The sequence below is a fragment of the Chiloscyllium plagiosum genome, unplaced genomic scaffold (assembly GCF_037043375.1).
Source record: "Chiloscyllium plagiosum isolate Xiang-an unplaced genomic scaffold, Cpla_swu_hap1 HiC_scaffold_2, whole genome shotgun sequence".
In the NCBI taxonomy this organism is placed as follows: domain Eukaryota; kingdom Metazoa; phylum Chordata; class Chondrichthyes; order Orectolobiformes; family Hemiscylliidae; genus Chiloscyllium; species Chiloscyllium plagiosum.
Window position 1 is genome coordinate 108840753 of NW_028270140.1, and position 26863 is coordinate 108867615.

A 26863-nucleotide genomic window follows, 5' to 3' on the forward strand; every position below is an offset into this window, starting at 1 on the left:
TTGTGTTCCGAGTGGTGGCAGAGGGAAGTGAGAATCTGTTCCGAGTGGAGTCAGCGGGAGGTGAGATTGTGTTCCAAGCAGTGGCAGAAGGGGGTGAGATTATTATCCAAGAAGTGGCAGAGGGAGGTGCGATTGTGTTCCGAACGGTGGCAGAAGGAGGTGTGATTATGTTCCACGCAGTGGCAGAGGGAGGTGCGATTGTGTTCCGAACGGTGGCAGAAGGAGGTGTGATTATGTTCCACGCAGTGGCAGAGGGAGGTGAGATTGTGTTCTCATCGGTCACAGAGGGAGATGTGATTACGTTCTGAGCAGTGACAGAGGGAGGTGTGATTGTGTTCCAAACAGGGGCAGAGGGATGTGAGATTATGTTTCAAGCAGTGGCAGAGGGAGATGAGATTGTGTTCCAAGCAGTGGCAGAGGGCGGTGTGATTATGTTCTAAGCGGTGGCCGAGGGAGGTGCGATTGTATCCTGAGCACCGGCAGAAAGAGAGGTGAGGTTATGTTTCAAGCAGTGACAGAGGGAGGTGAGATTATATTCCAAGCAGTGGCAGAGGGAGTTGAGATTGTGTTCTGAGTGGTGGCAGAGGGAGGTGAGATTATGTTCCCAGCAGTGGCTTAGGGATGTGATATTATGTTCCAAGCAGTGACAGAGGTGGTGAGATTGTGTTCCAAGTGGTGGCAGAGGCTGGTGAGATTATGTTCCAAGTGGTGGCAGAGGGAGATGTGATTATATTCCAAGCAGTGGCACAGGGTGGTGATATTATGTTCCAAGCAGAGACAGAGGGAGGTGAGATAGTGTTCTGAGCGGTGACAGAGGGAGGTGAGATTGGGTTCTGAGCGGTATCAGAGGGAAGTGAGATTATGTTCCAAGCAGTGACAGAGGGAGGTATGATTGTGTTCTCAGCGGTGGCAGAGGGAGGTGAGGTTATATTCCATGTGGTGGCAGAGGGAGGTGTGAATATGCTCCAAGCAGTGGCAGAGGGAGTTGAGATTGTGTTCTGAGCGGTGGCTGAAGGAGGTGAGATTATCTTCCAAACAGCGCCCGAGAGAGGTGAGATTGTGTTCTGAGCAGTGGCAGAGGGAGGTGAGATTATGTTCCAAGTGGTGGCAGATGGAGATGTGATTGTGTTCTGAGTGGTGGCAGAGAGAGGTGAGATTATGTTCTAAACAGTGACAGAGGGAGGTGAGATTATGTTCCAAGCACTGGCAGAGGGAGGTGAGATTGAGTTCTGAGCGGTGGCTGAAGGAGATGAGATTGTGTTCCGAGTGGTGGCAGAAGGAGGTGAGATTATGTTCCTAGTGGTGGCAGAGGGAAGTGAGAATCTGTTCCGAGTGGAGTCAGCGGGAGGTGAGATTGTGTTCCAAGCAGTGGCAGAAGGGGGTGAGATTATTATCCAAGAAGTGGCAGAGGGAGGTGCGATTGTGTTCCGAACGGTGGCAGAAGGAGGTGTGATTATGTTCCACGCAGTGGCAGAGGGAGGTGAGATTGTGTTCTGAGCGGTGGCAGAGGGAGGTGAGACTATGTTCCAATCAGTGGCACAGGGAGGTGTGATTGTGTTCTCATCGGTCACAGAGGGAGATGTGATTACGTTCTGAGCAGTGACAGAGGGAGGTGTGATTGTGTTCCCAACAGGGGCAGAGGGATGTGAAATTATGTTTCAAGCAGTGGCCAAGGGAGATGCGATTGTGTTCTGAGTGGTGGCAGAGGGAGGTGAGATTATCTTCCGAGCAGTGGCTTAGGGAGGTGATATTATGTTCCAAGCAGTGACAGAGGTGGTGAGATTGTGTTCCAAGTGGTGGCAGAGGCTGGTGAGATTATGTTCCAAGTGGTGGCAGAGGGAGATGTGATTATGTTCCAAGCAGTGGCACAGGGTGGTGATATTATGTTCCAAGCAGAGACAGAGGGAGGTGAGATAGTGTTCTGAGCGGTGACAGAGGGAGGTGAGATTGGGTTCTGAGCGGTAGCAGAGGGAAGTGAGATTATGTTCCAAGCAGTGACAGAGGTAGGTGAGATTGTGTTCTGAGCAATGGCAGAGGGAAGTGAGTTTGTGTTCCAAGCAGTGGCAGAGGGCGGTGTGATTATGTTCTAAGCGGTGGCCGAGGGAGGTGCGATTGTCTTCTGAACGGTGGCAGAGGGAGGCGCGATTGTATCCTGAGCACCGGCAGAAAGAGAGGTGAGGTTATGTTTCAAGCAATGACAGAGGGAGGTGAGATTATATTCCAAGCAGTGGCAGAGGGAGTTGAGATTGTGTTCTGAGCGGTGGCTGAAGGAGGTGAGATTATCTTCCAAACAGCGCCCGAGAGAGGTGAGATTGTGTTCTGAGCAGTGGCAGTGGTATGTGAGATTATGTTCCAAGTGGTGGCAGATGGAGATGTGATTGTGTTCTGAGCGGTGGCAGGGAGAGGTGAGATTATGTTCTAAACAGTGACAGAGGGAGGTGAGATTATGTTCCAAGCACTGGCAGAGGGAGGTGAGATTGTGTTCTGAGCGGTGGCTGAAGGAGATGAGATTGTGTTCCGAGTGGTGGCAGAAGGAGGTGAGATTATGTTCCTAGTGGTGGCAGAGGGAAGTGAGAATCTGTTCCGAGTGGAGTCAGCGGGAGGTGAGATTGTGTTCCAAGCAGTGGCAGAAGGGGGTGAGATTATTATCCAAGAAGTGGCAGAGGGAGGTGCGATTGTGTTCCGAACGGTGGCAGAAGGAGGTGAGATTATGTTCCAAGTGGTGGCAGAGGGAGATGTGATTATGTTCCAAGCAGTGGCACAGGGTGGTGATATTATGTTCCAAGCAGAGACAGAGGGAGGTGAGATAGTGTTCTGAGCGGTGACAGAGGGAGGTGAGATTGGGTTCTGAGCGGTAGCAGAAGGAAGTGAGATTATGTTCCACGCAGTGACAGAGGGAGGTATGATTGTGTTCTCAGCGGTGGCAGACGGAGGTGAGGTTATATTCCATGCGGTGGCAGAGGGAGGTGTGATTATGCTCCAAGCAGTGGCAGAGGGAGGTGAGATTATGTTCAAAGCAGTGGCAGAGGGAAGTGAGATTACGTTCCAAGCGTTGGCAGAAGGAGGTGAGATTATGCTCCAATCAGTGACAGAGGGAGGTGAGATTATGTTCAAAGCAGTGGCAGAAGGAGGTGAGATTATGTTCCAAGCAGTGACAGAGCGAGGTGAGATTGTATTCCGAGTGGTGGCAGAGGGAGGTGAGATTATGTTCCAAGCAGTGAAAGGGGGAGATGATTTAGTGTTCTGAGCGGTGACAGAGGGAGGTGAGGTTATGTTCCAAGTGGTGGCAGAGGCTGGTGAGATTATGTTCCATCTATTGTCAGAGGGAGGTGAGATTGTGTTCTGAGCATTGGCAGACGGAGGTGAGATTGTCTGCTGAGCGGTGGCAGAGGGAGGTGAGATTGTGTTCTGTGCGGTGGCAAAGGGAGGGTAGATTATGTTCCAAGCGGTGGCAGAGGGAGGTGTGATTGTGTTCTGAATGGTGGCAGAGGGAGGTGTGCTTGTGTTCTGCACAGTGGCAGAGGGAGGTCAGATTGTGTTCCAAGCAGTGGCAGCGGGAAGTGTGATTGTGTTCCAAGCAATGACAGAGGGAAATGAGATTATGTTCCAGGCAGTGGCAGAGGGAGGTGAGATTATGTTCCAAGCGCTGGCAGAGGGAGGTGAGATTATGTTCCAAGCAGTGGCAGAGGGAGGTGAGATTATGTTCAAAGCAGTGACAGCGGGAGGTGAGATTATTTTCCAAACAGAGGCAGAATGAGATATGATTGTGTTCCGAACAGGGGCAGATGGAGGTGAGATCATGTTCTGAGCAGTGGCAGAGAAAGGTGAGTTTATGTTCCAAGCAGTTACAGAGTGAGGTGACATTATGTTCCAAGCAGTGGCAGAAGATGGTGAGATTGTGTTCTGAGCGGTGGCTGAAGGAGATGAGATTGTGTTCTAAGTGGTGGCAGAGGGAGGTGAGATTATGTTCCAAGCAGTGAAAGGGGGAGGTGATTTAGTTTTCTGAGCGGTGACAGAGGGAGGTGAGGTTATGTTCCAAGTGGTGGCAGAGGCTGGTGAAATTATGTTCCAACTAGTGTCAGAGGGAGGTGAGATTGTGTTCTGAGCACTGCCAGAGGGAGGTGAGATTGTCTGCTGAGCGGTGGCAGAGGGAGGTGAGATTGTGTTCTGAGTGGTGGCAGAGGGAGGCGAGATTATGTTCCAAGCAGTGACAGAGCGAGGTGAGATTGTATTCCGAGTGGTGGCAGAGGGAGGTGTGATTGTGTTCTAAACGGTGGCAGAGGGAGGTGTGATTGTATTCTAAACGGTGGCAGAGGGAGGTGTGCTTGTGTTCTGCACGGTGGCAGAAGGAGGTCAGATTGTGTTCCAAGCAGTGACAGCGGGAAGTGTGATTGTGTTCCAAGCAATGATAGAGGGAGATGAGATTATGTTCCAGGCAGTGGCAGAGGGAGGTGAGATTATGTTCCAAGCAGTGGCAGAGGGAGTTGAGATTATGTTCAAAGCAGTGGCAGAGGGAGGTGAGATTGTATTCTGAGTGGTGGCTGAGGGAGGTGAGATTGTGTCCTAGTGGTGGCAGACGGAAGTGAGAATGTGTCCGAATGGAGTAAGAGGGAGGTGAGATTGTGTTCCCAGCAGTGGCAGAGGGGGTTGAGATTATTATCCAAGCAGTGGCAGAGGGAGGTGAGATTGTGTTCCAAGCAGTGGCAGAAGGAGGTGAGATTATGTTCCACGCAGTAGCACAGGGTGGTGAGATTATGTTCCAAGCAGTGATAGAGGGAGGTGAGATTGTGTCCGAGTGGTGGCAGAGGGAGGTGAGATTGTGTTCCGAGTGGCGGCAGATGGAGGTGAGATTATGTTCCAAACCGTGGCACAGGGTGGTGAGATTATATTCCAAGCATTGACAGAGGGAGGTGAGATTGTATTCTGAGTGGTGCCTGAGGGAGGTGAGATTATGTTCCAAGCAGTGAAAGAGGCAGGTGATTTAGTGTTCTGAGCGGTGACAGAGGGAGGTGAGGTTATGTTCCAAATGGTGGCAGAGGCTGGTGAGATTATGTTCCAACTCGTGTCAGAGGGAGGTGAGATTGTGTTCTGAGCACTGGCAGAGGGAAGTGAGATTGTCTGCTGAGCGGTGGCAGAGGGAGGTGAGATTATGTTCCAGGCAGTGGCAGAGGGAGGTGAGATTATTTTCCAAACAGAGACAGAATGAGGTAGATTGTGTTCCGAACAGGGGCAGTGGGAGGTGAGATCGTGTTCTGAGCAGTGGCAGAGAAAGGTGAGTTTATGTTCCAAGCAGTTACAGAGTGAGGTGACATTATGTTCCAAGCAGTGACAGAGGGAGGTGAGATTGTGTTCTCATCAGTGGCAGAGGGAGATTTGATTGTGTTCTGAGCAGTGACAGAGGGAGGTGTGGTTGTGTTCCGAACAGGGGCAGAGGGAGGTGAGATTGTGTTCCAAGCAGTGGCAGAAGGAGGTGAGATTATGTTCCACGCAGTAGCACAGGGTGGTGAGATTATGTTCCAAGCAGTGATAGAGGGAGGTGAGATTGTGTCCGAGTGGTGGCAGAGGGAGGTGAGATTGTGTTCCGAGTGGCGGCAGATGGAGGTGAGATTATGTTCCAAACCGTGGCACAGGGTGGTGAGATTATATTCCAAGCATTGACAGAGGGAGGTGAGATTGTATTCTGAGTGGTGCCTGAGGGAGGTGAGATTATGTTCCAAGCAGTGAAAGAGGCAGGTGATTTAGTGTTCTGAGCGGTGACAGAGGGAGGTGATTTAGTGTTCTGAGCGGTGACAGAGGGAGGTGAGGTTATGTTCCAAATGGTGGCAGAGGCTGGTGAGATTATGTTCCAACTCGTGTCAGAGGGAGGTGAGATTGTGTTCTGAGCACTGGCAGAGGGAAGTGAGATTGTCTGCTGAGCGGTGGCAGAGGGAGGTGAGATTATGTTCCAGGCAGTGGCAGAGGGAGGTGAGATTATTTTCCAAACAGAGACAGAATGAGGTAGATTGTGTTCCGAACAGGGGCAGTGGGAGGTGAGATCATGTTCTGAGCAGTGGCAGAGAAAGGTGAGTTTATGTTCCAAGCAGTTACAGAGTGAGGTGACATTATGTTCCAAGCAGTGACAGAGGGAGGTGAGATTGTGTTCTCATCAGTGGCAGAGGGAGATTTGATTGTGTTCTGAGCAGTGACAGAGGGAGGTGTGGTTGTGTTCTGAACAGGGGCAGAGGGATGTGAGATTGTGTTTCAAGCAGTGGCCAAGGGAGATGAGATTGTGTTCTGAGCAGTGGCAGAGGGAGGTTGGATTGTGTTCTGAGCGGTGGCGGAGGGAGGCGAGATAGTGTTCTGATCGGTGTCAAAGGGATATGTGATTGTGTTCCGAACAGGGCCAGAGGGAGTCCAGATTGCTTTGGAAATAATCGCAGAGGGAGGTGAGATTGTGTTCCAAGCAGTGGCAGAGGGACCTGTGATTGTGGTTCTAAGCAGTGGCAGAGGGGTGAGATTGTGTTCTGATCGCTGACATAGGGAGGTGAGATTATGTTCTGAGCACTGGCAGAGAGAGGTGTGGTTATGTTTCAAGCAGTGACAGCGGGAGGAGAGATGATATTCCAAGCAGTGGCAAAGGGAGGTGAGATTATGTTCCCAGCAGTGGCAGAGGGAGGTGAGATTGTGTTCTGAGCGGTGGCAGAGGGAGGTGTGATACTGCTTGGAAGATTATGTTCCAAGCAGTGGCAGAGGCAGTTGAGATTGTGTTCAGATTGGTGGAAGAGGGAGGTGAGATTGTGTTCTGATCGGTGGCAGAAGGATGTTTAATTGTGTTCCGAACAGGAGCAGAGGGAGTCGAGATTGCTTTTGAAATAGTGACAGAGGGAAGTGAGATTGTGTTCCAAGCAATGGCAGAGGGAGGTGAGATTGTGTTCCAAGCAGTGGCAGAGGGAGGTGAAATTGTGTTCCAAGTGATGGCATAGGGAGGTGAGATTCTGTTCCAAGCAGTGGAGAGGGAGGTGAGATTATGTTCCAAGCAGTGGCAGAGCGAGGTGAGATTAAGTTCCAAGCAGTGGCAGAGCGAGGTGTGATTGTGATCTGATCGGTGGCAGAGGGAGATGTGATTGTGTTCTGAGCGGTGGCAGAGGCAGTTGAGATTGTGTTCAAAGCAGTGGCAGAGGGAGGTGAGATTGTGTTCTGATTGGTGGAAGAGGGAGGTGAGATTGTGTTCTGAGCGGTGGCAGAGGGAGGTGAGATTGTGTTCCAAGCAGTGGCAGAGGGAGGTGAGATTGTGTTCCAAGCAGTGACAGAGGGAGGTGAGATTGTGTTCTGAGCGGTGGCAGGGGGAGGTGAGATTGTGTTCCAAGCAGTGACAGAGGGAGGTGAGATTGTGTTCTGAGCGGTGGCAGGGGGAGGTGTTATTGTTTTCCAAGCAGTGACAGAGGGAGGTGAGATTGTGTTCTGAACGGTAGCAGAGTGAGGTGAGATTGTCTTCTGATCGGTGGCAGAGGGAGGTGAGATTATGTTCCCAGCAGTGGCAGAGTGAATTTTGATTGTGTTCTGATCGGTGGCAGAGGGAGATGTGATTGTGTTCTGAGCGGTGGCAGAGGGAGGTGTGATTGTGTTCTGAGCGGTGGCAGAGGGAGGTGAGATTGTGTTCCAAGCAATGGCAGAGGGAGGTGTGATTGTGTTCCAAGCAGTGGCAGAGGGAGGTGAGATTGTGTTCCGAGTGGTGGCAGAGGGAGGTGAGATTGTATTCCAAGCAGTGACAGAGGGAGGTGAGGTTGTGTTCCGAGAGGTGGCAGAGCTAGCTGAGATTGTGTTCCAAGCAGTGGCAGAGGGAGGTGAGATTACGTTCCAAGCAGTGGCAGAGCAATGTGTGATTGTGTTCTGAGCAGTGGCAGAGGGAGGTGAGATTGTGTTCCAAGCAGTGGCAGAGGGAGGTGAGATTGTGTTCCAAGCGGTGGCAGTGGGAGGTGAGATAATGTTCCAAACAGTGACAATGGGAGGTGAGATTGTCTTCTGAGCGGTAGCAGAGATAGGTGAGATTATTTTCCAAGCAGTGGCAGACGGAATGGAGATTGCTTTTGAAATAGTGGCAGAGGGAGGTGAGTTTATGTTCCGAGTGGTGGCAGAGGCAGATGAGATGATGTTCCAAGCAGTGGCAGAGCGAGGTGAGATTGCATTCTGAGCGGTGGCAGAGATAGGTGAGATTATTTACCAAGCAGGGGCAGTGGGAGGTGAGATTATGATCCAAGCAATGACAGAGGAAGGTGAGATTGTGTTCCGAGTGGCAGCAGAAGGAGGTGAGATTATGTCCCAAGCAGTGGCAGAGGGAGGTGTGATTATTTTCCAAGCAGTGGCAGAAGGAGTCGAGATTGCTTTTGAAATAGTGGCAGAGAGAGGTGAGATTGTGTTCCGAGTGGTGGCAGAGGCAGGTGAGATTATGTTCCAAGCAGTGGCAGAGGGAGGTGAGATTGCATTCTGAGTGGTGGCAGAGATAGGTGAGATTATTTTCCAAGCAGTGGCAGAGGGAGGTGAGATTATGATCCAAGCAGTGACAGAAGGAGATGAGATTGTGTTCCGAGTGGCAGCAGAAGGAGGTGAGATTATGTTCCAAGCAGTGGCAGAGGGAGGTGAGATTGTGTTCCAAGCAGTGACAGAGGGAGGTGACATTGTGTTCCAAGCAGTGGCAGAGGGAGGTGAGATTGTGTTCTGATCAGTGGCAGAGGGAGGTGAGATTATGTTCTGAGCAGTGACAGAAGGAGATGAGATTGTGTTCCGAGTGGTGGCAGAGAGAGGTGAGATTGTGTTCCGAGAGGTGGCAGAGGGAGGTGAGATTATGTTCCAAGCAGTGGCAGAGGGAGGTGAGATTGCATTCTGAGCGGTGGCAGAGATAGGTGAGATTATTTTCCAAGCAGTGGCAGAGGGAGGTGAGATTATGATCCAAGCAGTGACAGAGGGAGGTGAGATTGTGTTCTGAGCAGTAGCAGAGTGAGGTGAGATTGTCTTCTGATTGGTGGCATAGGGAGGTGAGACTGCGTTCCAAGTGGTGGCACAGGAAGGTGAGATTGTGTTCTGATTGCTGGCAGAGGGAGGTGTGATTGTGTTCTGAGCACGGGCAGAGAGAGAGGTGAGGTTATGTTTCAAGCAGTGACAGAGGGCGGTGAGATTATGTTCCAAGCAGTGGCAGAGGGAGGTGAGATTGTGTTCCAAGCAGTGACAGAGGGAGGTGACATTGTGTTCCAAGCAGTGGCAGAGGGAGGTGAGATTGTGTTCTGATCAGTGGCAGAGGGAGGTGAGATTATGTTCTGAGCAGTGACAGAAGGAGATGAGATTGTGTTCCGAGTGGTGGCAGAGAGAGGTGAGATTGTGTTCCGAGAGGTGGCAGAGGGAGGTGAGATTATGTTCCAAGCAGTGGCAGAGGGAGGTGAGATTGCATTCTGAGCGGTGGCAGAGATAGGTGAGATTATTTTCCAAGCAGTGGCAGAGGGAGGTGAGATTATGATCCAAGCAGTGACAGAGGGAGGTGAGATTGTGTTCTGAGCAGTAGCAGAGTGAGGTGAGATTGTCTTCTGATTGGTGGCATAGGGAGGTGAGACTGCGTTCCAAGTGGTGGCACAGGAAGGTGAGATTGTGTTCTGATTGCTGGCAGAGGGAGGTGTGATTGTGTTCTGAGCACGGGCAGAGAGAGAGGTGAGGTTATGTTTCAAGCAGTGACAGAGGGCGGTGAGATTGTGTTCCGAGTGGTGGCAGAGGGAGGTGAGATTGTATTCCAAGCGTTGACAGAGGGAGGTGAGGTTGTGTTCCGAGAGGTGGCAGAGCTAGCTGAGATTGTGTTCCAAGCAGTGGCAGAGGGAGGTGAGATTACGTTCCAAGCAGTGGCAGGGCAATGTGTGATTGTGTTCTGAGCAGTGGCAGAGGGAGGTGAGATTGTGTTCCAAGCAGTGGCAGAGGGAGGTGAGATTGTGTTCCAAGCGGTGGCAGTGGGAGGTGAGATAATGTTCCAAACAGTGACAATGGGAGGTGAGATTGTCTTCTGAGCGGTAGCAGAGATAGGTGAGATTATTTTCCAAGCAGTGGCAGACGGAATGGAGATTGCTTTTGAAATAGTGGCAGAGGGAGGTGAGTTTATGTTCCGAGTGGTGGCAGAGGCAGATGAGATGATGTTCCAAGCAGTGGCAGAGCGAGGTGAGATTGCATTCTGAGCGGTGGCAGAGATAGGTGAGATTATTTACCAAGCAGGGGCAGTGGGAGGTGAGATTATGATCCAAGCAATGACAGAGGAAGGTGAGATTGTGTTCCGAGTGGCAGCAGAAGGAGGTGAGATTATATCCCAAGCAGTGGCAGAGGGAGGTGTGATTATTTTCCAAGCAGTGGCAGAAGGAGTCGAGATTGCTTTTGAAATAGTGGCAGAGAGAGGTGAGATAATGTTCCGAGTGGTGGCAGAGGCAGGTGAGATTATGTTCCAAGCAGTGGCAGAGGGAAGTGAGATTATGATCCAAGCAGTGACAGAAGGAGATGAGATTGTGTTCCGAGTGGCAGCAGAAGGAGGTGAGATTATGTTCCAAGCAGTGGCAGAGGGAGGTGAGATTGTGTTCCAAGCAGTGACAGAGGGAGGTGAGATTGTGTTCCAAGCAGTGACAGAGGGAGGTGACATTGTGTTCCAAGCAGTGGCAGAGGGAGGTGAGATTATGTTCTGAGCAGTGACAGAAGGAGATGAGATTGTGTTCCGAGTGGTGGCAGAGGGAGGTGAGATTGTGTTCCGAGAGGTGGCAGAGGGAGGTGAGATTATGTTCCAAGCAGTGGCAGAGGGAGGTGAGATTGCATTCTGAGCGGTGGCAGAGATAGGTGAGATTATTTTCCAAGCAGTGGCAGAGGGAGGTGAGATTATGATCCAAGCAGTGACAGACTGGAGGTGAGATTGTGTTCTGAGCAGTAGCAGAGTGAGGTGAGATTGTCTTCTGATTGGTGGCATAGGGAGGTGAGACTGCGTTCCAAGTGGTGGCACAGGAAGGTGAGATTGTGTTCTGATTGCTGGCAGAGGGAGGTGTGATTGTGTTCTGAGCACGGGCAGAGAGAGAGGTGAGGTTATGTTTCAAGCAGTGACAGAGGGCGGTGAGATTATATTCCAAGCATTGGCAGAGGAAGGTGAGATAATGTTCCAAGCAGCACCTGAGAGAGGTGAGATTGTGTTCCAAGCATTGACAGAGGGTGGTGAGATTATGTTCCAAGCAGTGGCTGAGGGAGGTGGGATTGTGTTCCAAGCACTGGCAGAGGAAGGTGAGATTATGTTCCAAGCAGTGGCAGAGGGAGGTGAGATTGTGTTCTTACCGGTAGCAAAGGGAGGTGAGATTATGTTCCAAGCAGTGGCAAAGGGATGTGAGATTGTGTTCTGAACAATGGCAGAGGGAGGTGAGATCGTGTTCTGATCGATGGCAAGGGTGTGTAATACTGTTCCGAACAGGGGCAGAGGGAGTCGAGATTGCTTTTGTAATAGAGGCAGAGGGTGGTGAGGATGTGTTCCGAGTGGTGGCAGAGCGAGGTGAGATTGTGTTCCAAGCAGTGGCAGAGGGAGGTGAGATTGTGTTCCAAGCGGTAGCAGAGGGAGGTGAGATTGTGTTCCAAGCAGTGGCAGAGGAAGTGAGATTGTGTTCTAATCGGTGGCGGAGGGAGGTGAGATTGTGTTCCAAGCAGTGGCAGAGGAAGTGAGATTGTGTTCTAATCGGTGGCGGAGGGAGGTGAGATTGTGTTCCAAGCAGTGGCAGAACGAGGTGTAATTGAGATCTGATCGGTGGCAGAGGAAGATGTGATTGTGTTCCAAGTGGTGGCAGAGGGAGATGAGATTGTGTTCCAAACCGGGGCAGAGGGATGTGAGATTATGTTTCAAGCAGTGGCCAAGGGAGATGAGATTGTGTTCTGAGTGGTGGCAGAGGGAGGTGAGATTGTGTTCTGATCGGTGTCAGAAGGACATGTGATTGTGTTCCGAACAGGGGCAGAGGAAGTCGAGATTGCCTTTGAAATAGTGGCAGAGGGAGGTGAGATCGTGTTCCGGGTGGTGGCAGAGGGAGCTGAGATTGTGTTCCAAGCAGTGACAGAGGGAGATGAGATTGTATTCCGAGTGGTGGCAGAGGGAGGTGAGATTGTGTTCTGAGCGGTGGCAGAGGGAGGTGAGATTGGGTTCTGAGCAGTGGCAGAGGGAGCTGAGATTGTGTTCCATGCAGCGCCTGAGAGAGGTGAGATTATGTTCTAAGCGGTGGCAGAGTGAGGTGAGATTATGCTCCAAGCAGTGGCATAGGGAGGTGAGATTATGTTCCAGGCAGTGGCAAATGGAGGTGAGATTATGTTCAAAGCAGTGGCAGAGGGAGGTGAGATTATTTTCCAAACAGAGGCAGAATGAGGTATGATTGTGTTCCGAACAGGGGCAGAGGGAGGTGAGATCATGTTCTCAGCAGTGGCAGAGAAAGGTGAGTTTATGTTCCAAGCAGTTACAGACTGAGGTGACATTATGTTCCAAGCAGTGGCAGAGGGAGGTGTGATTGTGTTCCGAACATGGGCAGAGGGAGGTGAGATTATGTTTCAAGCAGTGGCCAACTGAGATGAGATTGTGTTCTAAGCGGTGGCAGAGGGAGGTGAGATTGTGTTCCAAGCGGTAGCAGAGGGAGGTGAGATTGTGTTCCAAGCAGTGGCAGAGGAAGTGAGATTGTGTTCTAATCGGTGGCGGAGGGAGGTAAGATTATGTTCCAAGCAGTAACAGAGGGAGGTGAGATTATGTTCCAAGCAGTGGCAGAGGGAGGTGAGATTATGTTCCAAGCAGTGGCAGAGGGAGGTGTGATTGTGTTCCGAACAGGGGCAGAGGGAGGTGAGATCATGTTCTGAGCAGTGGCAGAGAAAGGTGAGTTTATGTTCCAAGCAGTTACAGAGTGAGGTGACATTATGTTCCAAGCAGTGGCAGAGGGAAGTGAGATTATCTTCCAAGCAGTGACAGAGGGAGGTGTGATTGTGTTCTCATCGGTTGCAGAGGGAGATGTGATTATGTTCTGAGCAGTGACAGAGGGAGGTGTGATTGTGTTCCGAACAGGGGCAGAGGGATATGAGATTATGTTTCAAGCAGTGGCCAAGTGAGATGAGATTGTGTTCTGAGCAGTAGCAGAGGGAGGTGTGAATGTGTTCTGAGCGGTGGCAGAAGGAGATGAGATTGTGTTCCAAGCAGTAGCAGGGTGAGGTGTGATTGTGTTCTGAGCAGTGGAAGAGGGAGGTGAGATTATTTTCTGAGCAGTGGAAGAGGGAGGTGAGATTATTTTCTCAGTGGTGGCGGAGGAAGGCGCGATTGTGTTCTGAACGGTGGCAGAAGGAGGTGTGATTATGTTCCACGCAGTGGCAGAGGGAGGTGAGATTGTGTTCTGAGCGGTGGCAGAGGGAGGTGAGACTATGTTCCAATCAGTGGCACAGGGAGGTGTGATTGTGTTCTCATCGGTCGCAGAGGGAGATGTGATTACGTTCTGAGCAGTGACAGAGGGAGGTGTGATTGTGTTCCAAACAGGGACAGAGGGATGTGAGATTATGTTTCAAGCAGTGGCCAAGGGAGATGCGATTGTGTTCTGAGTGGTGGCAGAGGGAGGTGAGATTATGTTTCAAGCAGTGGCCAAGGGAGATGCGATTGTGTTCTGAGTGGTGAAAGAGGGAGGTGAGATTATGTTCCGAGCAGTGCCTTAGGGAGGTGATATTATGTTCCAAGCAGTGACAGAGGTGGTGATATTGTGTTCCAAGTGGTGGCAGAGGCTGGTGAGATTATGTTCCAAGTGGTGGCAGAGCTGGTGAGATTATGTTCCAAGTGGTGGCAGAGGGAGATGTGATTATGTTCCAAGCAGTGGCACAGGGTGGTGATATTATGTTCCAAGCAGAGACAGAGGGAGGTGAGATAGTGTTCTGAGCGGTGACAGAGGGAGGTGAGATTGGGTTCTGATCGGTAGCAGAGGGAAGTGAGATTATGTTCCAAGCAGTGACAGAGGGAGGTATGATTGTGTTCTCAGCGGTGGCAGAGGGAGGTGAGGTTATATTCCATGTGGTGGCAGAGGGAGGTGTGATTATGCTCCAAGTAGTGGCAGAGGGAGGTGAGATTATGTTCAAAGCAATGGCAGAGGGAGGTGAGATTATGTTCAAAGCAGTGGCAGAGGGAGGTGAGATTACGTTCCAAGCATTGGCAGAGGGAGGTGTAATTATGCTCCAATCAGTGACAGAGGGAGGTGAGATTATGTTCAAAGCAGTGGCAGAGGGAGGTGATATTATATTCCAAGCAGTGACAGAGCGAGGTGAGATTGTATTCCAAGTGGTGGCAGAGGGAGGTGAGATTATGTTCCAAGCAGTGAAAGGGGGAGATGATTTAGTGTTCTGAGCGGTGACAGAGGGAGGTGAGGTTATGTTCCAAGTGGTGGCAGAGGCTGGTGAGATTATGTTCCAACTAGTGTCAGAGGGAGGTGAGATTGTGTTCTGAGCACTGGCAGAGGGAGGTGAGATTGTCTGCTGAGCGGTGGCAGAGGGAGGTGAGATTGTGTTCTGTGCGGTGGCAAAGGGAGGGTAGATTATGTTCCAAGCAGTGACAGAGCGAGGTGAGATTGTATTCCGAGTGGTGGCAGAGGGAGGTGAGATTATGTTCCAAGCAGTGAAAGGGGGAGATGATTTAGTGTTCTGAGCGGTGACAGAGGGAGGTGAGGTTATGTTCCAAGTGGTGGCAGAGGCTGGTGAGATTATGTTCCAACTAGTGTCAGAGGGAGGTGAGATTGTGTTCTGAGCATTGGCAGAGGGAGGTGAGATTGTCTGCTGAGCGGTGGCAGAGGGAGGTGAGATTGTGTTCTGTGCGGTGGCAAAGGGAGGGTAGATTATGTTCCAAGCGGTGGCAGAGGGAGGTGTGATTGTGATCTGATCGGTGGCAGAGGAAGATGTGATTGTGTTCCAAGTGGTGGCAGAGGGAGCTGAGATTGTGTTCTGACCGGTAGCAGAGGGAGGTGTGATTATGTTCCAAGCGATGGCATAGGAAGGTGTGATTGTGTTCTGAGCAGTGACAGCGGGAAGTGAGATTGCGTTCTGATCGATGGCAGAAGGAGTTGTGATACTGTTCCGAACAGGGGCAGAGGGAGTCGAGATTGCTTTTGTAATAGAGGCAGAGGGTGGTAAGGATGTGTTCCGAGTGGTGGCAGAGCGAGGTGAGATTGTGTTCCAAGGAATGGCAGAGGGAGGTGAGATTGTGTTCCAAGCAGTGGCAGAACGAGGTGTAATTGTGATCTGATCGGTGGCAGAGGAAGATGTGATTGTGTTCCAAGTGGTGGCAGAGGGAGATGAGATTATGTTCCAAGCAGTGGCAGAGGGATGTGAGATTATGTTTCAAGCAGTGGCCAAGGGAGATGAGATTGTGTTCTGAGCGGTGGCAGAGGGAGGTGTGATTGTGTTCTGAGCAGTGGCAGAAGGAGGTGAGATTGTGTTCCAAGCAGTAGCAGAGGGAGGTGAGATTGTGTTCTGATCGGTGTCAGAAGGACATGTGATTGTGTTCCGAACAGGGGCAGAGGGAGTCGAGATTGCCTTTGAAATACTGACAGAGGGAGATGAGATTGTATTCCGAGTGGTGGCAGAGGGAGGTGAGATTATGTTCTAAGCGGTGGCAGAGTGAGGTGAGATTATGCTCCAAACAGTGGCATAGGGAGGTGAGATTATGTTCCAGGCAGTGGCAAATGGAGGTGAGATTATGTTCAAAGCAGTGGCAGAGGGAGGTGAGATTATTTTCCAAACAGAGGCAGAATGAGGTATGATTGTGTTCCGAACAAGGGCAGAGGGAGGTGAGATCATGTTCTCAGCAGTGGCAGAGAAAGGTGAGTTTATGTTCCAAGCAGTTACAGACTGAGGTGACATTATGTTCCAAGCAGTGGCAGAGGGAGGTGTGATTGTGTTCCGAACAGGGGCAGAGGGAGGTGAGATTATGTTTCAAGCAGTGGCCAACTGAGATGAGATTGTGTTCTGAGCGGTGGCAGAGGAAGTGAGATTGTGTTCTAATCGGTGGCGGAGGGAGGTAAGATTATGTTCCAAGCAGTAACAGAGGGAGGTGAGATTATTTTCCAAGCAGTAACAGAGGGAGGTGAGATTATGTTCCAAGCAGTGGCAGAGGGAGGTGAGATTATGTTCCAAGCAGTGGCAGAGGGAGGTGTGATTGTGTTCCGAACAGGGGCAGAGAGAGGTGAGATCATGTTCTGAGCAGTGGCAGAGAAAGGTGAGTTTATGTTCAAAGCAGTTACAGAGTGAGGTGACATTATCTTCCAAGCAGTGACAGAGGGAGGTGTGATTGTGTTCTCATCGGTTGCAGAGGGAGATGAGATTGTGTTCTGAGCAGTGGCAGAGGGAGGTGTGATTGTGTTCTGAGCAGTGGCAGAAGGAGATGAGATTGTGTTCCAAGCAGTAGCAGGGTGAGGTATGATTGTGTTCCGAGTGATGGCAGAGGGAGGTGAGATTATGTTCCATGTGGTGGCAGAGGGAAATGAGAATGTGTTCCGAGTGGAGTCAGACGGAGGTGAGATTGTGTTCCGAGCGGTGGTGGAAGCAGGTGAGATTATGTTCCATGCAGTGGCAGAGGGAGGTGAGATTGTGTTCCAAGCAGTGCCAGAGGGAGGTGAGATTGTGTTCCGAGTGGTGGCAGAGGGAGGTGAGATTGTGTTCAGAGGGGCGGCAGACGGAGGTGAGATTATGTTCCAAGTAGTGGCAAAGGAAGGTGAGATTGTGTTCCGAGTGGTGGCAGAGTGAGGTGAGATTGTGTTCCGTGTGGCGGCAGACGGAGATGAGATTATGATCCAAGCAGTGACAGATGGAGCTGAGATAGTGTTCTGAGCGGTGACAGAGAGAGGTGAGATTATGTTCCAAGTAGTGTCAGAGGGAGGTATGATTGTGTTCTGAGCGGTGGCAGAGGGAGGTGAGATTGTTTTCTGAGCGGTGGCAGAGGGAGGTGAGATTGTGTTCTGATCGGTGGCAGAGGGAGATGTGATTGTGTTCCAAGCAGTGGCAGAGGGAGGTGAGATTATGTTCTGAGCGGTGGCCGAGGGAGGTGCGATTGTCTTCTGAACGGTGGCAGAGGGAGGCGCAATTGTGTCCTGAGCACCGGCAGAAGGAGAGGTGAGGTTATGTTTCAAGCAGTGAGAGAGGGAGGTGAGATTATATTCCAAGCAGTGGCAGAGGGAGGTGAGATTATGTGCAAAGCAGTGGCAGAGGGAGGTGAGATTATGTGCAAAGCAGTGGCAGAGGGAGGTGAGATTATGTTCTGAGTGGTGGCAGAGAGAGGTGAGATTATGTTCTAAACAGTGACAGAGGGAGGTGAGATTATGTTCCAAGCACTGGCAGAGGGAGGTGAGATTGAGTTCTGAGCGGTGGCAGAGGGAGGTGAGATTGTGTTCCGAGTGGTGGCAGAGGGAAGTGAGAATCTGTTCCGAGTGGAGTCAGCGGGAGGTGAGATTGTGTTCCAAGCAGTGGCAGAAGGGGGTGAGATTATTATCCAAGAAGTGGCAGAGGGAGGTGCGATTGTGTTCCGAACGGTGGCAGAAGGAGGTGTGATTATGTTCCACGCAGTGGCAGAGGGAGGTGCGATTGTGTTCCGAACGGTGGCAGAAGGAGGTGTGATTATGTTCCACGCAGTGGCAGAGGGAGGTGAGATTGTGTTCTCATCGGTCACAGAGGGAGATGTGATTACGTTCTGAGCAGTGACAGAGGGAGGTGTGATTGTGTTCCAAACAGGGGCAGAGGGATGTGAGATTATGTTTCAAGCAGTGGCAGAGGGAGATGAGATTGTGTTCCAAGCAGTGGCAGAGGGCGGTGTGATTATGTTCTAAGCGGTGGCCGAGGGAGGTGCGATTGTATCCTGAGCACCGGCAGAAAGAGAGGTGAGGTTATGTTTCAAGCAGTGACAGAGGGAGGTGAGATTATATTCCAAGCAGTGGCAGAGGGAGTTGAGATTGTGTTCTGAGTGGTGGCAGAGGGAGGTGAGATTATGTTCCCAGCAGTGGCTTAGGGATGTGATATTATGTTCCAAGCAGTGACAGAGGTGGTGAGATTGTGTTCCAAGTGGTGGCAGAGGCTGGTGAGATTATGTTCCAAGTGGTGGCAGAGGGAGATGTGATTATATTCCAAGCAGTGGCACAGGGTGGTGATATTATGTTCCAAGCAGAGACAGAGGGAGGTGAGATAGTGTTCTGAGCGGTGACAGAGGGAGGTGAGATTGGGTTCTGAGCGGTATCAGAGGGAAGTGAGATTATGTTCCAAGCAGTGACAGAGGGAGGTATGATTGTGTTCTCAGCGGTGGCAGAGGGAGGTGAGGTTATATTCCATGTGGTGGCAGAGGGAGGTGTGAATATGCTCCAAGCAGTGGCAGAGGGAGTTGAGATTGTGTTCTGAGCGGTGGCTGAAGGAGGTGAGATTATCTTCCAAACAGCGCCCGAGAGAGGTGAGATTGTGTTCTGAGCAGTGGCAGAGGGAGGTGAGATTATGTTCCAAGTGGTGGCAGATGGAGATGTGATTGTGTTCTGAGTGGTGGCAGAGAGAGGTGAGATTATGTTCTAAACAGTGACAGAGGGAGGTGAGATTATGTTCCAAGCACTGGCAGAGGGAGGTGAGATTGAGTTCTGAGCGGTGGCTGAAGGAGATGAGATTGTGTTCCGAGTGGTGGCAGAAGGAGGTGAGATTATGTTCCTAGTGGTGGCAGAGGGAAGTGAGAATCTGTTCCGAGTGGAGTCAGCGGGAGGTGAGATTGTGTTCCAAGCAGTGGCAGAAGGGGGTGTGATTATGTTCCACGCAGTGGCAGAGGGAGGTGAGATTGTGTTCTGAGCGGTGGCAGAGGGAGGTGAGACTATGTTCCAATCAGTGGCACAGGGAGGTGTGATTGTGTTCTCATCGGTCACAGAGGGAGATGTGATTACGTTCTGAGCAGTGACAGAGGGAGGTGTGATTGTGTTCCCAACAGGGGCAGAGGGATGTGAAATTATGTTTCAAGCAGTGGCCAAGGGAGATGCGATTGTGTTCTGAGTGGTGGCAGAGGGAGGTGAGATTATCTTCCGAGCAGTGGCTTAGGGAGGTGATATTATGTTCCAAGCAGTGACAGAGGTGGTGAGATTGTGTTCCAAGTGGTGGCAGAGGCTGGTGAGATTATGTTCCAAGTGGTGGCAGAGGGAGATGTGATTATGTTCCAAGCAGTGGCACAGGGTGGTGATATTATGTTCCAAGCAGAGACAGAGGGAGGTGAGATAGTGTTCTGAGCGGTGACAGAGGGAGGTGAGATTGGGTTCTGAGCGGTAGCAGAGGGAAGTGAGATTATGTTCCAAGCAGTGACAGAGGTAGGTGAGATTGTGTTCTGAGCAATGGCAGAGGGAAGTGAGTTTGTGTTCCAAGCAGTGGCAGAGGGCGGTGTGATTATGTTCTAAGCGGTGGCCGAGGGAGGTGCGATTGTCTTCTGAACGGTGGCAGAAGGAGGCGCGATTGTATCCTGAGCACCGGCAGAAAGAGAGGTGAGGTTATGTTTCAAGCAATGACAGAGGGAGGTGAGATTATATTCCAAGCAGTGGCAGAGGGAGTTGAGATTGTGTTCTGAGCGGTGGCTGAAGGAGGTGAGATTATCTTCCAAACAGCGCCCGAGAGAGGTGAGATTGTGTTCTGAGCAGTGGCAGTGGTATGTGAGATTATGTTCCAAGTGGTGGCAGATGGAGATGTGATTGTGTTCTGAGCGGTGGCAGGGAGAGGTGAGATTATGTTCTAAACAGTGACAGAGGGAGGTGAGATTATGTTCCAAGCACTGGCAGAGGGAGGTGAGATTGTGTTCTGAGCGGTGGCTGAAGGAGATGAGATTGTGTTCCGAGTGGTGGCAGAAGGAGGTGAGATTATGTTCCTAGTGGTGGCAGAGGGAAGTGAGAATCTGTTCCGAGTGGAGTCAGCGGGAGGTGAGATTGTGTTCCAAGCAGTGGCAGAAGGGGGTGAGATTATTATCCAAGAAGTGGCAGAGGGAGGTGCGATTGTGTTCCGAACGGTGGCAGAAGGAGGTGAGATTATGTTCCAAGTGGTGGCAGAGGGAGATGTGATTATGTTCCAAGCAGTGGCACAGGGTGGTGATATTATGTTCCAAGCAGAGACAGAGGGAGGTGAGATAGTGTTCTGAGCGGTGACAGAGGGAGGTGAGATTGGGTTCTGAGCGGTAGCAGAAGGAAGTGAGATTATGTTCCACGCAGTGACAGAGGGAGGTATGATTGTGTTCTCAGCGGTGGCAGAGGGAGGTGAGGTTATATTCCATGCGGTGGCAGAGGGAGGTGTGATTATGCTCCAAGCAGTGGCAGAGGGAGGTGAGATTATGTTCAAAGCAGTGGCAGAGGGAAGTGAGATTACGTTCCAAGCGTTGGCAGAAGGAGGTGAGATTATGCTCCAATCAGTGACAGAGGGAGGTGAGATTATGTTCAAAGCAGTGGCAGAAGGAGGTGAGATTATGTTCCAAGCAGTGACAGAGCGAGGTGAGATTGTATTCCGAGTGGTGGCAGAGGGAGGTGAGATTATGTTCCAAGCAGTGAAAGGGGGAGATGATTTAGTGTTCTGAGCGGTGACAGAGGGAGGTGAGGTTATGTTCCAAGTGGTGGCAGAGGCTGGTGAGATTATGTTCCATCTATTGTCAGAGGGAGGTGAGATTGTGTTCTGAGCATTGGCAGACGGAGGTGAGATTGTCTGCTGAGCGGTGGCAGAGGGAGGTGAGATTGTGTTCTGTGCGGTGGCAAAGGGAGGGTAGATTATGTTCCAAGCGGTGGCAGAGGGAGGTGTGATTGTGTTCTGAATGGTGGCAGAGGGAGGTGTGCTTGTGTTCTGCACAGTGGCAGAGGGAGGTCAGATTGTGTTCCAAGCAGTGGCAGCGGGAAGTGTGATTGTGTTCCAAGCAATGACAGAGGGAAATGAGATTATGTTCCAGGCAGTGGCAGAGGGAGGTGAGATTATGTTCCAAGCGCTGGCAGAGGGAGGTGAGATTATGTTCCAAGCAGTGGCAGAGGGAGGTGAGATTATGTTCAAAGCAGTGACAGCGGGAGGTGAGATTATTTTCCAAACAGAGGCAGAATGAGATATGATTGTGTTCCGAACAGGGGCAGATGGAGGTGAGATCATGTTCTGAGCAGTGGCAGAGAAAGGTGAGTTTATGTTCCAAGCAGTTACAGAGTGAGGTGACATTATGTTCCAAGCAGTGGCAGAAGATGGTGAGATTGTGTTCTGAGCGGTGGCTGAAGGAGATGAGATTGTGTTCTAAGTGGTGGCAGAGGGAGGTGAGATTATGTTCCAAGCAGTGAAAGGGGGAGGTGATTTAGTGTTCTGAGCGGTGACAGAGGGAGGTGAGGTTATGTTCCAAGTGGTGGCAGAGGCTGGTGAAATTATGTTCCAACTAGTGTCAGAGGGAGGTGAGATTGTGTTCTGAGCACTGCCAGAGGGAGGTGAGATTGTCTGCTGAGCGGTGGCAGAGGGAGGTGAGATTGTGTTCTGAGTGGTGGCAGAGGGAGGCGAGATTATGTTCCAAGCAGTGACAGAGCGAGGTGAGATTGTATTCCGAGTGGTGGCAGAGGGAGGTGTGATTGTGTTCTAAACGGTGGCAGAGGGAGGTGTGATTGTATTCTAAACGGTGGCAGAGGGAGGTGTGCTTGTGTTCTGCACGGTGGCAGAAGGAGGTCAGATTGTGTTCCAAGCAGTGACAGCGGGAAGTGTGATTGTGTTCCAAGCAATGATAGAGGGAGATGAGATTATGTTCCAGGCAGTGGCAGAGGGAGGTGAGATTATGTTCCAAGCAGTGGCAGAGGGAGTTGAGATTATGTTCAAAGCAGTGGCAGAGGGAGGTGAGATTGTATTCTGAGTGGTGGCTGAGGGAGGTGAGATTGTGTCCTAGTGGTGGCAGACGGAAGTGAGAATGTGTCCGAATGGAGTAAGAGGGAGGTGAGATTGTGTTCCCAGCAGTGGCAGAGGGGGTTGAGATTATTATCCAAGCAGTGGCAGAGGGAGGTGAGATTGTGTTCCAAGCAGTGGCAGAAGGAGGTGAGATTATGTTCCACGCAGTAGCACAGGGTGGTGAGATTATGTTCCAAGCAGTGATAGAGGGAGGTGAGATTGTGTCCGAGTGGTGGCAGAGGGAGGTGAGATTGTGTTCCGAGTGGCGGCAGATGGAGGTGAGATTATGTTCCAAACCGTGGCACAGGGTGGTGAGATTATATTCCAAGCATTGACAGAGGGAGGTGAGATTGTATTCTGAGTGGTGCCTGAGGGAGGTGAGATTATGTTCCAAGCAGTGAAAGAGGCAGGTGATTTAGTGTTCTGAGCGGTGACAGAGGGAGGTGAGGTTATGTTCCAAATGGTGGCAGAGGCTGGTGAGATTATGTTCCAACTCGTGTCAGAGGGAGGTGAGATTGTGTTCTGAGCACTGGCAGAGGGAAGTGAGATTGTCTGCTGAGCGGTGGCAGAGGGAGGTGAGATTATGTTCCAGGCAGTGGCAGAGGGAGGTGAGATTATTTTCCAAACAGAGACAGAATGAGGTAGATTGTGTTCCGAACAGGGGCAGTGGGAGGTGAGATCGTGTTCTGAGCAGTGGCAGAGAAAGGTGAGTTTATGTTCCAAGCAGTTACAGAGTGAGGTGACATTATGTTCCAAGCAGTAACAGAGGGAGGTGAGATTGTGTTCTCATCAGTGGCAGAGGGAGATTTGATTGTGTTCTGAGCAGTGACAGAGGGAGGTGTGGTTGTGTTCCGAACAGGGGCAGAGGGAGGTGAGATTGTGTTCCAAGCAGTGGCAGAAGGAGGTGAGATTATGTTCCACGCAGTAGCACAGGGTGGTGAGATTATGTTCCAAGCAGTGATAGAGGGAGGTGAGATTGTGTCCGAGTGGTGGCAGAGGGAGGTGAGATTGTGTTCCGAGTGGCGGCAGATGGAGGTGAGATTATGTTCCAAACCGTGGCACAGGGTGGTGAGATTATATTCCAAGCATTGACAGAGGGAGGTGAGATTGTATTCTGAGTGGTGCCTGAGGGAGGTGAGATTATGTTCCAAGCAGTGAAAGAGGCAGGTGATTTAGTGTTCTGAGCGGTGACAGAGGGAGGTGATTTAGTGTTCTGAGCGGTGACAGAGGGAGGTGAGGTTATGTTCCAAATGGTGGCAGAGGCTGGTGAGATTATGTTCCAACTCGTGTCAGAGGGAGGTGAGATTGTGTTCTGAGCACTGGCAGAGGGAAGTGAGATTGTCTGCTGAGCGGTGGCAGAGGGAGGTGAGATTATGTTCCAGGCAGTGGCAGAGGGAGGTGAGATTATTTTCCAAACAGAGACAGAATGAGGTAGATTGTGTTCCGAACAGGGGCAGTGGGAGGTGAGATCATGTTCTGAGCAGTGGCAGAGAAAGGTGAGTTTATGTTCCAAGCAGTTACAGAGTGAGGTGACATTATGTTCCAAGCAGTGACAGAGGGAGGTGAGATTGTGTTCTCATCAGTGGCAGAGGGAGATTTGATTGTGTTCTGAGCAGTGACAGAGGGAGGTGTGGTTGTGTTCTGAACAGGGGCAGAGGGATGTGAGATTGTGTTTCAAGCAGTGGCCAAGGGAGATGAGATTGTGTTCTGAGCAGTGGCAGAGGGAGGTTGGATTGTGTTCTGAGCGGTGGCGGAGGGAGGCGAGATAGTGTTCTGATCGGTGTCAAAGGGATATGTGATTGTGTTCCGAACAGGGCCAGAGGGAGTCCAGATTGCTTTGGAAATAATCGCAGAGGGAGGTGAGATTGTGTTCCAAGCAGTGGCAGAGGGACCTGTGATTGTGGTTCTAAGCAGTGGCAGAGGGGTGAGATTGTGTTCTGATCGCTGACATAGGGAGGTGAGATTATGTTCTGAGCACTGGCAGAGAGAGGTGTGGTTATGTTTCAAGCAGTGACAGCGGGAGGAGAGATGATATTCCAAGCAGTGGCAGAGGGAGGTGAGATTATGTTCCAAGCGGTGGCAGAGGGAGGTGAGATTGTGTTCTGAGCGATGGCGGAGGGAGGTGAGATTGTGTTCTGATCGGTGGCGGAGGGAGGTGAGATTATGTTCTGAGCAGTGACAGAGGGAGGTGTGATTGTGTTCCAAACAGGGGCAGTGGGATGTGAGATTATGTTTCAAGCAGTGGCCAAGGGAGATGAGATTGTGTTCTGAGCGGTGGCAGAGGGAGGTGTGATTGTGTTCTGAGCAGTGACAGAGTGAGATGAGATTGTGTTCCAAGCAGTAGCAGAAGGAGGTGAGATTGTGTTCTGATCGGTGTCAGAAGGACATGTGATTGTGTTCTGAACAGGGGCAGAGGGAGTCGAGATTGCCTTTGAAATAGTGGCAGAGGGAGGTGAGATTGTGTTCCGAACAGGGGCAGAGGGAGGTGAGATTATGTTTCAAGCAGTGGCCAACTGAGATGAGATTGTATTCTGAGCGGTGGCAGAGGGAGGTGAGATTGTGTTCCAAGCGGTAGCAGAGGGAGGTGAGATTGTGTTCCAAGCAGTGGCAGAGGGAGGTGAGATTATGTTCCAAGCAGTGGCAGAGGGAGGTGTGATTGTGTTCCGAACAGGGGCAGAGGGAGGTGAGATCATGTTCTGAGCAGTGGCAGAGAAAGGTGAGTTTATGTTCCAAGCAGTTACAGAGTGAAGTGACATTATGTTCCAAGCAGTGGCAGAGGGTAGTGAGATTATCTTCCAAGCAGTGACAGAGGGAGGTGAGATTGTGTTCTCATCGGTTGCAGAGGGAGATGTGATTATGTTCTGAGCAGTGACAGAGGGAGATGTGATTGTGTTCCGAACAGGGGCAGAGGGATATGAGATTATGTTTCAAGCAGTGGCCAAGTGAGATGAGATTGTGTTCTGAGCAGTGGCAGAGGGAGGTGTGATTGTGTTCTGAGCGGTGGCAGAAGGAGATGAGATTGTGTTCCAAGCAGTAGCAGGGTGAGGTGTGATTGTGTTCTGAGCAGTGGAAGAGGGAGGTGAGATTATTTTCTGAGCAGTGGAAGAGGGAGGTGAGATTATTTTCTCAGTGGTGGCGGAGGAAGGCGCGATTGTGTTCTGAGCGGAGCCAGAGGGAGGTGAGATTGTGTTCCAAGCCGAGGCAGAGGGAGGTGAGATTGTGTTCCGAGTGGTGGCAGAGGGAGCTGAGATTGTGTTCCATGCAGTGGCAGAGGAAGGTGAGAATATGTTCCAAGCAGTGGCAGAGGGAGGTGAGATTGTGTTCAGGCAGTGACAGAGGGAGGTGAGATTGTGTTCCAAGCAGTGACAGAGGGAGGTGAGATTATGTTCCAAGCAGTGGCAGAGGGAGGTGAGATTGTGATCTGATCGGTGGCAGAGGGAGGTGAGATTGTGTTCCGAGTGATGGCAGAGGGAGGTGAGATTATGTTCCATGTGGTGGCAGAGGGAAATGAGAATGTGTTCCGAGTGGAGTCAGACGGAGGTGAGATTGTGTTCCGAGCGGTGGCGGAAGCAGGTGAGATTATGTTCCATGCAGTGGCAGAGGGAGGTGAGATTGTGTCCCAAGCAGTGCCAGAGGGAGGTGAGATTGTGTTCCGAGTGGTGGCAGAGGGAGGTGAGATTGTGTTCCGAGTGGCGGCAGACGGAGGTGAGATTATGATCCAAGCAGTGACAGATGGAGCTGAGATAGTGTTCTGAGCGGTGACAGAGCGAGGTGAGATTATGTTCCAAGTAGTGTCAGAGGGAGGTAGGATTGTGTTCTGAGCGGTGGCAGAGGGAGGTGAGATTGTTTTCTGAGCGGTGGAAGTGGGACGTGAGAGTGTGTGCTGAGCAGTGGCAGAGGGACGTGAGATTGTGTTTTGAGCGGTGGCAGAGGGAGGTGTGATTGTGATCCAAGTGGTGACAGAGGGAGATGTGATTGTGTTCTGAGCGGTGGCAGAGGTACGTGAGATTATGTTCTGAGCAATGGCAGAGGGAGGTGAGTTTGTGTTCCAAGCAGTGGCAGAGGTAGGGGAGATTGTGTTCTGAGGGGTGGCAGAGGGAGGTGAGGTTGTGTTCTGAGCGGTGGCTGAAGGAGGGGATATTATGTTCCAAACAGCGCCCGATGGAGGTGAGATTGTGTTCCAGGCGGTGGCAGAGGGAGGTGAGATTGTGTTCCAAGCAGTAACAGAGAGAGATGAGATCGTGTTCTGAGCGGTGGCAGAGGTAGGTAAGATTGTGTTCTGAGCAATGGCAGAGGGAAGTGAGTTTGTGTTCCAAGCCGTGGCAGAGGGAGATGAGATTGTGTTCCAAGCAGTGGCAGAGGGAGGTGAGATTATGTTCTGAGCGGTGGCCGAGGGAGGTGCGATTGTCTTCTGAACGGTGGCAGAGGGGGGCGCGATTGTGTCCTGAGCGGTGGCAGAGGGAGGTGAGATTATGTTCTGAGCACCGGCAGAAAGAGAGGTGAGGTTATGTTTCAAGCAGTGACAGAGGGAGGTGAGATTATATTCCAAGCAGTGGCAGAGGGAGTTGAGATTGTGTTCTGAGCGGTGGCTGAAGGAGGTGAGATTATCTTCCAAACAGCGCCCGAGAGAGGTGAGATTGTGTTCTGAGCAGTGGCAGTGGTATGTGAGATTATGTTCCAAGTGGTGGCAGATGGAGATGTGATTGTGTTCTGAGTGGTGGCAGAGAGAGGTGAGATTATGTTCTAAACAGTGACAGAGGGAGGTGAGATTATGTTCCAAGCACTGGCAGAGGGAGGTGAGATTGTGTTCTGAGCGGTGGCTGAAGGAGATGAGATTGTGTTCCGAGTGGTGGCAGAAGGAGGTGAGATTATGTTCCTAGTGGTGGCAGTGGGAAGTGAGAATCTGTTCCGAGTGGAGTCAGCGGGAGGTGAGATTGTGTTCCGAACGGTGGCAGAAGGAGGT

At 51.2% G+C, this 26863-nt stretch overlaps 1 long non-coding RNA gene across 7 annotated transcripts in view; it reads left to right on the forward strand.

Annotated features, from left to right (window-relative positions):
• The window catches only part of LOC148151959 (uncharacterized), a 450140-nt gene that overhangs the window by 383505 nt on the left and 39772 nt on the right, over positions 1-26863 (forward strand). The gene's annotated exons all lie outside the window — the stretch shown is intronic.